This window comes from Carcharodon carcharias, chromosome 20 (assembly GCF_017639515.1).
Source record: "Carcharodon carcharias isolate sCarCar2 chromosome 20, sCarCar2.pri, whole genome shotgun sequence".
Lineage (NCBI taxonomy): Eukaryota > Metazoa > Chordata > Chondrichthyes > Lamniformes > Lamnidae > Carcharodon > Carcharodon carcharias.
Genome location: NC_054486.1, coordinates 38764030 through 38776582, shown reverse-complemented (window position 1 = coordinate 38776582; position 12553 = coordinate 38764030). Strand labels below are relative to the sequence as shown.

The 12553-nt window shown below is 40.4% G+C and overlaps 1 protein-coding gene across 10 annotated transcripts in view; it reads right to left on the bottom strand.

The window, feature by feature from the left end:
• Positions 1–12553, bottom strand: part of numb (NUMB endocytic adaptor protein) — a 244205-nt gene that overhangs the window by 67872 nt on the left and 163780 nt on the right. The window lies entirely within an intron of this gene.

Here is a 12553-nt window from a genome sequence, read left to right as displayed (position 1 = left end):
GCCACAGAAACCACATTATAAGAGTAAGGAGATATTACTGCAATTATACAGGTCTTTGGTGAAAAATCAAAATAAAATAAAATTTTGCATTATATTGTGTAGCCATATGTTGGGCAGACAAGGCAGGCTCCAGATTCTGCTTTGTGGCTGGGCAATGAAGGCTTCAGTAACTCATGGCTAGGAAGGGAAGGACTGATTGCTATCTGGTAACTTCTAGAAAATGGCATTGAATAAGGACAGGGCTCTATTAGCTCTCACTATCTCGATTCAAGTGAAATAGTCGTTTGGGCAAGGTACCAGAGAACAGCAATGACTGGAATCACATCTAGCACACTGAAGGGAAGAGAGAAAAGGGACAGGAAACTGCTAAATATTTTTCAAAGGATTAGAAGAACAACAACCTCTGGTGATGGCCAAGAGTGCAGTTACCCCACAACTCCAATTAATATTCAAAGACTAATTTCTGCTTTGACCAGCAGTTAACAATCTTGCAAGTCTTGCACATTTGAGTTTTTTCATCCGCAAGAATAATGAGATTGAGAACAAACAGTGTATTCACCAGTGGACAAAATACATTGGCATTGTTGACTGGTTGAGATACAAGTATAAATTTAACACACTTGAAAGCTAAATGAATGAAAATAAAAACAGTCTTTGTCTGTCAAATCCTGTTCAACAGAGCAGCCTTTCCTCAGCTTTGAATTTGACTTCTTTGCATGTTTCAACCACTTAAAAAGGATCTTTATTTATGTTCTTCCCCTTGAGAAAATGTCTGTGCTCATCAAGGATTTGTGATGTTAGTGATGGGGAATGAAACACTTTTCTGGTACCCTAAGTCACATACTTCCAAGCGACAACAGTGAAATGCAAAGCCTCCCTTTGCTCTGCCCCAAAACTTTGCATTATCATCGATCGCAGTAGGAGTTCGTCCTTTACAACACCAGTTAGACATTTGTTCTCATTTCCCACACCAGCCATCTGATGGGACTGTCAGTGGTGCTGAATTAGCATCAGCTTGGTGTTGTAGGTCCAGACCCACTTGAAACTGGACCGAAACAAAGCAAAAGCAAAATAATGCTGGAAATCTGAAATCTGGAAGAACTCAGGTCAGGCAGAATCTGTGCAAAGAAACAGATGGAGAAGGATCATTGACCTGAAACGTTAACTCTATTTCTCTCCACAGATGCTGCCTGACCTGCAAAGCTTTTCCAGCAATTTTTTGTTCTGATTGAAGACTAAGCAACCTCGTTTCATGTATGCCACCAATAGTCAACATATAGAGCTCTCATTCCATCAGTCTGTGGCGAAATTGAATCCAGATCGCTTGTTTGTCTTAACCCTCACACTGACCCTTTATCCTTATAGAGATGAGAAGCATAATTGATCAGCTGACTTGAATTTCATCATCCATGGTTCTTTGATGTGAACTGATGGAGTGATACAGTTCAAGAGGAATTGCACACAAAATCTGGCTCTCATGAGTTCTGGTTTTATGACTTACTTTATTGAGTTACAGCAACTCCAAGTCAAAACCTAAATTTTAAATGATTAATTTCTGGTCAATTACTGAATGCCAGAAAGCAACTACATTTCTTAAACTGGGCAAAGCTTTTAGAATTACAAATAAAAAATACCAATTTTGAGCCATTTATTTGCTTGAGATGCATTCATGTTTAAAACAACTAACTTCCATAACTTAATTTAGGTTGAAGTTGCATTTAACATGAGTTTGCAGTTAGTTCCCATCAACTGTAGATTACAATAAAGAAGATTTTCCACCAGACATCTCCTGAACTGAAGAGGTTACAGGAAAGTCGTCTTGGATATACTCCACAACTGTGAGCAACTGAACCAGCAGGTACAATCAATGGATGAATTAGCAAAACCAAGCCATCATTTATATAGATATTTTCGGTAGGTGTTACTGGATAACACATTGGAGTAGGAGCTCCAATGAAACTTTTCCCCCTTTTAACTGCGGTATGGTGAGATAAATTATAGTGCCTTGAGTACTTGAGATCAGCCCAGACAGAGAATCAAACTTGGAATTCCCCTTAACTGAAAGAATATTTCACATCAAGTGGTGCAGTTGTTCACTGGAAGATCAGAGAATCCTGCTGTGAATTTTTAGTCCCTAACTACACATCACTTTGAATTAAGTGAAAACAGTCAGTGATGTGCTTATCTGTAAGCAAACAAAAGTAGATTTTTCATAATATCTTAAGGAAGCTTATCTTAATGATGTTCACATGAAAACAGTTATTGTATATGACCATAGAAAATGGGTATTTAAGTTATAACTCATAATTATAACTTGTATAAACCGCAGAAGCCCTAGAGGAGTACAGAATGTGTAGGGGGGAACTTAAAAAGGTAATTAGGAGAAGAAAAAGGAGGCATGAAAAAATATTGGCAGGTAAAATAAAGGAAAATCCAAAGTTATTTTACAAGTACAGTAAGAGCAAGAGGGTAACTAGGGAAAGAGTAGGGCCCATTAAGGACCATAGTGGTAATTTGTATATGGAGCCGGAAGACGTAGGTAGGGTTCTAAATAAATACATTGTGTCGGTGTTCACAAGTGAGAAGGCCAACGTTGGTATGGAAATCAGAAGGACAGTGATAGAATTAAAGAAATTAGCATAGAAAGGGAGGAGGTTCTAAGTGGTCAGGCTGGCTTAAAAGTAGATAAATCTCCAGGCCCAGATGAAATGTATCCCAGGCTGTTGAGTGAAACAAGGGAGGAAATAGCAGGGGCACAGGCAATAATTTTCAATACCTCTCTGGCCACAGGAGAGGTGCCAGAGGGCTGGAGGACAGCCAATGTGGTACCGTTATTCAAGAAGGGAGGAAGGGATAAACCAGGGAACTGCAGACCAGTTAGTCTAACCTCAGTGGTGAGGAAACTATTGGAAACAATTCTGAGGGACAGATTAATCTACACTTGGAGAGGCAGGGGTTAATCAAGGACAGTCAGCATGGCTTTGTTATGGGGAGGTCACGTCTAACCAATTTGATTGAATTTTTTGAAAAGGTGAGCAGGTGTGTAGATGAGGGCAATGCATTTGATGTAGTCTACTTGGACTTCAGCAAGGGTTTTGATGAGGTCCCACATGGGAGACTGATAACGAAGGTAAGAGCCCATGGGATTTAAGGCAATTTGGCAAATTGGATCCAGAATTGGCTGAGTGGCAGGAAGCAGAGGGTGATGATTGAGGGGTGTTTTTGTGACAGGATGCCTGTGTCCTGTGGGGTTCCACATGGATCGGTGTTGGATCCCTTGTTGTTTGTGGTATATATAGACGATTTAGACTTGAATGTAGGAGGGTGGATCAGTAAGTTCGCGGATGACACGAAAATTGGTGGGGTGGTAGATAGTGAGGAGGATAGTCTTAGATTACAGGAGGATATAGACGGGCTGGTCAGGTGAGCTGATCAGTGGCAAATGGAATTTAATCTGGATAAGTGTGAGATGATGCACTTGGGCAGGACATACAAGGCATGGGAAAAAATGATGAATGGTAGGACTCTGGGAAGTACCTAGGATCAGAAGGGCATTGGTGAGCATGTCCACTGGTCCCTCACGGTAGCGGGACAGGTAGATAAGGTGGTTAACAAGGCACATGGGATATTTGCCTTTATTAGCTGAGACACAGAATATAAGAGCAGGGAGGTTATGCTGGAACTGTATAAAATGCTGGTTAGGCCACAGCTAGAGAATTGTGTGCAGTTCTGGAATCCGCATTATAGGAAGGACATGATTGCACTAGAGAGAGTGCAGAGGAGATTTGCCAGGATGTTGCCTGGGCTGGAGAGTTTTAGTTATGAGGAGAGATTGGATAGACTGGGGTTATTTTCCTTGGAGTAGAGGAGATTGAGGGGGGACATGATTGAGATGTATAAAATTATGAGGGACATAGATAGGGTAGACAGGAAGGAACTTTTTCCCTTGGTGGAGGGGTCAATAACCAGGGGACATAGATTTAAAGTTAGGGAGCAAGAGGTTTAAAGGGGATGTGAGGAAGATTTTTTTCACCCAGAGGGTGGTGGGAATCTGGTATTCACTGCCTGAAAGGGTGGTAGAGGCAGATACCCTCATAACATTTAATAAGTATTTGGATGTGCACTTGCGATGCCATGGCATACAAGGCTATGGGCCTAGTGCTGGAAGATGGGATTAGAATAATTAGGTACTTGTTTGACTGGCACAGACTCGATGGGCCGAAGGACTTTTTTTCTATGCTGCAGATCTCTATAGCTCTATGACTCTAAGCTGTTGGCAATTTCAGGCTTGTTAAAACTAGCTCTAAATTACAGTTCATGTTTGAAATGTTTAAACTTTTCTGTTCATTAATATAATGTGGTACATCAGAATAATATATATATCCAGCCGTTCGACTTTAAGATAATTAATCCAAGAAATTGGCCACATTCCTTTATGTGCATTGTTACAACAAACGATTGATTACATCTCATTTAATGGCCTATTTGATACACCAACACACAACCCAAGAATCTCCTAGGAAGCAACAAATAACGTATCATCTTGCTGGCATGATCTGAGGATTTTCATTTGTTTTATAATAGCCAACAAAGCTGAGTTCATGATATTTAGCAAACAACATCTTTTGCAACAACATATAGAACCAATAAATCTGATTTGCATGTTTCAGTTTGCCTGGGTTTGAAAATCTGTTGCATTTATTTAGCAATCAAATCTGTGCAGTGCACAATCCAATCTGGTTTGGTTTGCATGTTAAAATATAAGAAATAGTAGTCAGTCATTAGGCCCTTTGAGCCCCTCCTTTACCATTCAATAAAATCATGACTGAACTCAACATTAATTTCACTTTTCCACATATCGCTTAATATCCACAAATCTATTGCTCTCTAACTTGATTACTCAACAATTGAACATCCACAGCACTCCAGGGTAGTTCACAATCTTTCGAGTGGAGATTTCTCACCTCAGTTCTAAATAACTGACTCCTTATTCTGAGACTGTGACCCCTAGCGCAAGGCTCTCCGTTCAAGGGAAACAACCTCTCAAACCAGTAAATTCTATGTTTCAATGAGGTCACCTTTCAGTTTTCTCAACCCTTGAAAACACAGGTCTTATCTATTTAATCTTTCCTCTTGAGACAATTCCCTCATCCCAGGAATCAATCTAGAGAATCTTTGTTACACTTTCTCCAAGGCTTTCCTCAGGTAAGGAGACTAAAATTGTTCACAGTACCCCAGATGTGGTCTCACCAAGGCCCTACACAATTGCAATAAGATTTCTTTACTCTTGTACTTGAATTCTTCCCTAATAAAGGCTAATATAAATTTGCTTTCCCAAATGCTTGCTGTACCTACATATTAACCTGCATATTCGTGTCCAAGGGCATCTGGGGCCCTCCTCTGAATACCAACATTGCTTGGTCTCTCTTCAATTAAAAAATATTTTTCCTACCAAAGCGGATAACTTCACAGTTCTCCACATCATATTCCTTCTGCCCTGCTCATTTAACTTGTCCATATCCCTTTGTGTCCTCCCCACACTCTAATGTTGACAGAGTGCAGATTTTTAAAAATCTGAAAGGATTGGTCATGCGTTGCTGATGAACTGGGCCATTAAGTGTTCTAACTCGTTCATCCCCGTAACTGATCAACAAGACAATTGCTCATTTGTTTAAGTCAATCACATATCATCAGTTAAAAAATCTTTTCCCTCCGTAGTAACTTGAAACCTAGGGCCTGACTAAAGCAATCAATAGGTTCAGATTGCAAAGAATCCACAAGCAGGGTCACTCCGGCAGCTGATCACTCTTTTGAGACCTTTTAAACGATTGGATAACACTAGAATGAGACCACACAGGTGTATACCAGTACATTTCAAGTCTTTCCCGATCATTGGCACAGTTTGCATCAGTGATAATGGTGAGCTGGCATCCGATTCATTTGTACACTCATAGCTTCACTGGGCCAATAACAATAATGGTCTTCCTCTCTGGGAGGGCACATGCAGTATTTTATTTGGTGGCAATGGTCAAACTCTACAGTCACTGACTGACCCTGATCAAAAGAATGCCCAAGTAATGTTCTGCATTCAACAGTTAGTTCAGTTCCTGCTGAATTTGTATGTGAAAATAAGCTGAAAATACTATAATTTTAAATAATGTAATAATGGCAGTCAAATCTGAACAACAACAGTTCAGGCAAAATTAAAATATTTTAAATGGTTGGATAGCATAATGGATAGTTGTTGAGTGGAAGACTTCCATTAATTCTATAGTAAAACCTCTTCCCAAGAAACATGTTTATTATGCAGAAAATTTCAACATTTTTATTCTTTTGGGAGTAAGGACAATTTCCTATATTACAGGACCTCATATTTGAAACCACATTACAGATCTAATTCATTCCATATAAATTAAGTCTATATTTGATTTTCTCAATTTGCACATACTGTAATGGCAGATTAACTGCAAAAATATTACTTAAAGCACTGAGGGTACTAATCAATCCCCAACTGACCATGAACTGGGTCCATGGATGCTCAAATTCCATGTTACTTGGACACATCAGAATTTCAGCTGGGCAGTGTTACATTAAATTGAGTTGATTTATCTAAGAGGCAGACTTTGAAACCAGACTGATCAAGAACCTTCCCTTGATTAATCAATCATTGGCATTACATAAACAATACAGCACAGAAACATGTAGCCCAACCAGTCCATGTCTTTGTTATGCTCGACTTATGTCTTCTTCTGTCCTTCCTCATCCAAATATCAGCACAAACCTTTATTCCTTTCTCCACCATATGGCTTTATCTAGCCTCCCCTTAAGAGTATTTCAACCACTCTGTGGTAGCGAATTCCATGTTTTCACCACTTTGAGCAAAATAATTTCTTCCGAATTCCCTTATTAATTTCTTGGTGACCATCTTACATTCATGGCCTCTAGTTGTGCTCTTCCCAACAAGTGGAAACACACTCTTTCTCCCTTCCTCTGTCTATCCTATCAAGATCTTTCAAAATTTTCAAGACTTTTATTAGGCCACCCCTCGGCCTTCGGAAAGAGTCCCAGCCTGTTTATCCTTTCCTGATGGGTATAACCTCACAGTTAGAGTATCAGCTTTGGAAACCTTTTTTGCACTCTCTGTAGTGCCTCTATATCTTTACTATAATACGATGGCCAGAATCGTACACAGTACCCCAACTGTGGTCTAACTAACGATCAATAAAAGCTTAGCACAACTTCTCTATTTTTTAATTCTATCCTTCTGGAAATAAACTCAAGTGCTTGCTTTGTTTTTTTTTAAATGGCCTTATTGACCTACATTGCAACTTTGTGATTTATGTATTTGCATTCCCAGGTCCCTTTGCTCCATTCAAGTTTTTATTTTCTTATCAAAATGTACTATGCCTTGAAATTGATTTGGCAATTATATGCACATTCTGAAAATTTATTGATGTCTTCCTGTAACTTATTGCAGTCCCCATCAGTATCGACAATTGTGCGCCTAATTCGGTGTTATCTGCAAATTAAAAATTGTATTTTTGGTTTTAAAGTCTAAATCATGACTATAATTAGTTAACAATAGTGATCCCAGTACTGATTCTGCGGGAACCCACTCTCCATCTAAAACTTGCAATAGTTGACCCCTTTTACCCTTGCTCTTCACTTTTTGTCTTTGAGTTAGCCAAGCAACTATGTTACTTGTCTCCTGACTGCATGCTCTAAGCTTGCTCATTAATGCATTGTGTGTCTTAGTAAAGACCTTTTGGAAATCCAGGTAAGTTACATGTGTCTGCCTACTCTCCCTGCTGCTCCTTGAAAGAATTCAGTGAGGTTGTTAATCTATTCTGACTATTCATAATATTTTTGGTTTTTTGCTGTTTATCAGGAGGTCTTGTAGCGCAGTGGTAATGTCTCTACCTCTGGGCAGAAGCTCCAGGTTCAAGGCCCACTTCAGGACTTGGTGGCCATGGAAGGTGCGTTCATAATGCGGCCGAACAGGTTGATGATTAACCTATAAACCCTTCCAAATATGCTTGAAGGCAGGCAGGAAGAGCAGGAGAGTTTCCTGGTCAGCCATACTGCAGAAGGAAATGGCAAACCACTATAGTACTTTGCCAAGCATAATCATGGACAAATCCAATAGAAGTCCATGGTCGCAAATGCCCTCTTAGGGCATAGTACCTGAAGGAGGAGGAGGAGATTTTTATCTGTTTTTTCCTTCAGTAGAGATACCAATATTTTTCCTACCTCCAATGGGAGCAGTGCCGTCCTAAGAGTAGTAGTAGGCCTTTCAACTCTGAGCCGGTTTTCCTCTGAGCCATTCAGTTAGATCATGGTTGACCTGTGCCTCAAATCTATTAACCCATCTTGGCTCCATATCCCTTGATACCAATACCAAAACAAAAATCTATCAATCTCAGTCTTGAAAATGTCAGCTAACCCCACATTCACAGTCTTTTCAGGAAAAATGAAGTTTTCGCTACATTGAATGAAAAATCATTGCCAGATTTCACTCCTAAATGTCCTAAACTCTAACTTGTCATATCCTCTTGTTCCCAATTCCCTCACCAGAGGAAACAGTTGTTCTGTATCTGCCCTATTTAATCCCTTCATCAATTTGAAAACCTTGATTGGATTACCCCTCAAATTTCTAAACTCAGAAGCAATACAAGGAAAATTTATGTAACCTGTCTACTTAAAATAATCCTTTCAGCTCCTCCCAAGAAAAATATATCCTTCCTGAGGTGTGGTGCCCAGAACGGAACACAGTATCACTTCTTTTGTACAGAGCTTTAACCGAGTAAGGCATCAAGAAGCCCTAGCAAAACTGAAATCAATGGGAATCAGGCGGTGGGGGGAGTCATACCTAGCACAAAGAAAGATTTGTAGTGGTCGTTGGAGGTCAATCATCTCAGTTCCAGGACATCACTGCCAGAGTTCCTCAGGATAGTGTCCTAGGCCCAACCATCTTCAGCTGCTTCATCAATGAACTTCCTTCCATCATAAGGCCATAAATGGGGATGTTCGCTAATGACTGCACAATGTTCAGCACCATTCACAATTCCTCAAATACTGAAACAGTCCATGGTCAAATGCAGCAAGACCTGGACAATGTCCAAGACCTGGACATGTGACAAGTAACATTCGTGCCACACAAGCGCCAGGCAATGACCATCTCCAACAGGAGAGAATATAACCATCAGCCCTTGACGGTCAATGGCATTACCATTGCTGAATATCCCACTATCAACATCCTGGGTGTTACCATCGACCAGAAACTGAACTAGACTAGCAATGCACTCCACCCTGCTCTCTTGCCCACATGTCTGTCCTTGGCTTGCTGCATTGTTCCAGTGAAGCCCAACGCAAACTGGAGGAACAACACCTCATCTTCCGACTAAGCACTTTACAGCCTTCCAGACTGAATATTGAATTCAACAACTTTAGGTCTTGAGCTCCCTCCCCCATCCCCACCCCCTTTCTGTTTCCCCCTTCCTTTTGTTTTTTTTCCAATAAATTATATAGATTTTTCTTTTCCCACCTATTTCATTATTTTTAAATATTTTTAAATCTTTTATGCTTTCCCCACCCCCACTAGAGCTATAACTTGAGTGCCCTACCATCCATTCTTAATTAGCACATTCGTTTAGATAATATCACCAACTTTAACACCTATGTGTTCTTTTGTTCTATTGTTGGTGACATCTTTTGATGATCTGCTTCTATCACTGCTTGTTTGTCCCTACAACCACACCAACCCCCTCCACTTCTCTCTCTCTCTCCGCCCCCCCCACACACCTTAAACCAGCTTATATTTCAACTCTTTCTTGGACTCGAACTCAAGTTCTGTCGAAGGGTCATGAGGACTCGAAACGTCAACTCTTTTCTTCTCCGCCGATGCTGCCAGACCTGCTGAGTTTTTCCAGGTAATTCTGTTTTTGTCTAGCAATGTAAATGCTGAGACTAGAAGAGCAGGTCAGAAGCTAGGAATCCTGCGGTGAGTAACTCACCTCCTGACTCCCCAAATCCTGCCCATCATCTACAAGGCATGAGCAGTAGTGTGATAGAATACTCTCCACTTCCTGGATGAATGCAGCTCCAACAACACATAAGAAGCTTGACACCATCCAGGACAAAGCAGCCCACTTGATTGGCACCCCTTCCATAAACATTCACTCCCTCCACCACCGATGCACAGTGACAGCAGCTACAGGATGCAGTGCAGGAACTCACCAAACCTCCTTGAACAGCACCTTCCAAACCTGTGACTGCTACCATCTAGAAGGACAAGGGCAGCAGACACATGGGAACACCACCACCTGGACGTTCCCTTCCAAACCAGTCACCATCCTGTCTTGGAAATATATCACCATTCATTCACTGTCGCTGGGTCAAAATCCTGGAACTCCCTCCCGAACAGCACTGTGGGTGTACCTACACTACATGGACTGCAGCAGTTCAAGAAATCAGCTCACCACCATCTTCTCAAGGATAATTAGGGAAGGGCAATGCTGCCCTAGCCGGCGATGCAGTCATCACATGATCAAATAAAAAAAAAACTTCCTCCCAATTGTATTTAAGTCCCCTTCTGATAAAGGCCAACATTACATTAGACATTTTGATTATTTTATGCATCTGTCAACTAGCTTTAGTGATATGTTTACATGGATACTTAAATCTCTCTGTTCTACAGCTTTTGTAATTATTCTGATTTGATTCTCTTGTATCCAAAGTGAATATTATTATATTTCTCAATGTTAAACTCAAGCTGCTATTGTCTTGCCGATTCGTTTAGTCTATATGTTCCTTGATAATTTCCCATTTCCATCTACACAACACACTGTGTCTTCTAACTTGGTATCATCTCCAAATTTGGATATATAATACTCTACTCCTTTATCCATGTCATCTGCAGTTCTCCGTCTGAATGCACAGATTGTGCTCCTCCCGAGTATAACATATCACTATGTAAAGCACCTGTGCCAAAAAAGTACATTCTGCAAATCAACCAGTGCACAGCACATCATCACTCATTGAGAAATCTGAAGTTGACAGCGATTTAAAAAATGATACAAAGCTGTTTAGATTATAAACAATTTGGCAATCTGCTGCTAGCTGAATTGCTGACTTAGGCCTTACAACTCATGTGAAGTATTAGCTGAGCTTGACATGGTGTACCCAAGGAATGGAGAAAATTACGAAGTGTCATTTTAAAAAAAAAAGTTTTTCAAACCAGCATACAGAAACATCTCAGTATAATTCACACCAAACTTACAAACACTTTCAGGATGTTTAGGCAGTGTTTATGAATTGGTATGATTGTAGCTTGTACACATTTTAAACAGGAACAATGAGGCTCTACTCATTGTTATAATTCAATGTCTATGCATGCTGCATGTTACATAACATATCATGTTTTCCATGTAAATAAAGTTTCACATCATACCTCGTCACAGTATAAAATACATTCAAAATAACACTGAAGACAAACCATCAGTTCCTTTCTAAGTCAGTGGTGTCTTCAAGACACGTAAGCAATGTATTCAATTTCTCACTAATCTTCCTGGGACCTGGCAGATGATGCATCTGGCTGAGGAAGCCAGTATTATGCTCTCAGATCTTTGCCAATCATGTTGTAAACTGACAACCTGGAAAACAGCTGCCAAAGGGGCACTTGAATTTTTGGCAGACGGTTTATAGCCTTTGCAAGAACAGGAACACCTTCTTAGGTTAGAGGTGGGGGAAGGGGGAGAAAAAAGGTTAGAAGAGAACAAAAATCATTGACACAGACCCACTATGTAACACACACAACACGGCATATTAAGTGCTCAACCATGCAGTGGCAATATCAAGAAAAGTTCAACTATTTCACGTATTTCATAGACAAAAGAAAAAATTTAAAGATCATTGAACATGGCAACAAGCTAGGGCAGCAACACTGCAAAAGAACAGTAGTTATAGAGTCAAAATGGCATTGAATAAGGCCATTCAGCCCATCAAACCCATGCTGGCTTTCATTGGAGCAATACAATCAGTCCCATTCCACCTCTCTATTCTTGTAGCCCTGCAAGTTTATTACCCTCAAGTGTCCATCCAATTTCCTTCTGAAATCACCGATCATTGCCACTTCCATCACCCTCAGAAGCTGCAAATTCCAGGTCATTACCACTCGCTGCTTAAAACAGTTCTTCCTCATATTCCCCCCTGTATCATCTGCCTACAGCCTCAAATCTGTGTTCCCAGAATCCTTGTGCCATTAGCTAATGGGAACATCTTTTCTTTGCCTACCTTCTAAACCTGTCACAATCTTGTACACCTCCATCAAATCTCCCTTCAATTTGTTTTGCTCCAATGAGAACATTCACCAACCTAACTTGGCAGCTAAATTGTCTCACCCTTGAAACCATTCGGGTAAATTTCCACTGCACTCTCTCAAGGACTTTTACATCCTTTCTAAAGTGTGGACGCAACACTCCAGTTGTTGCCAAATTAGAGCTCTATAAAGATTCAGCATAACTTCCCTGCTTTTGTACTCAATGTCTCTATTTAT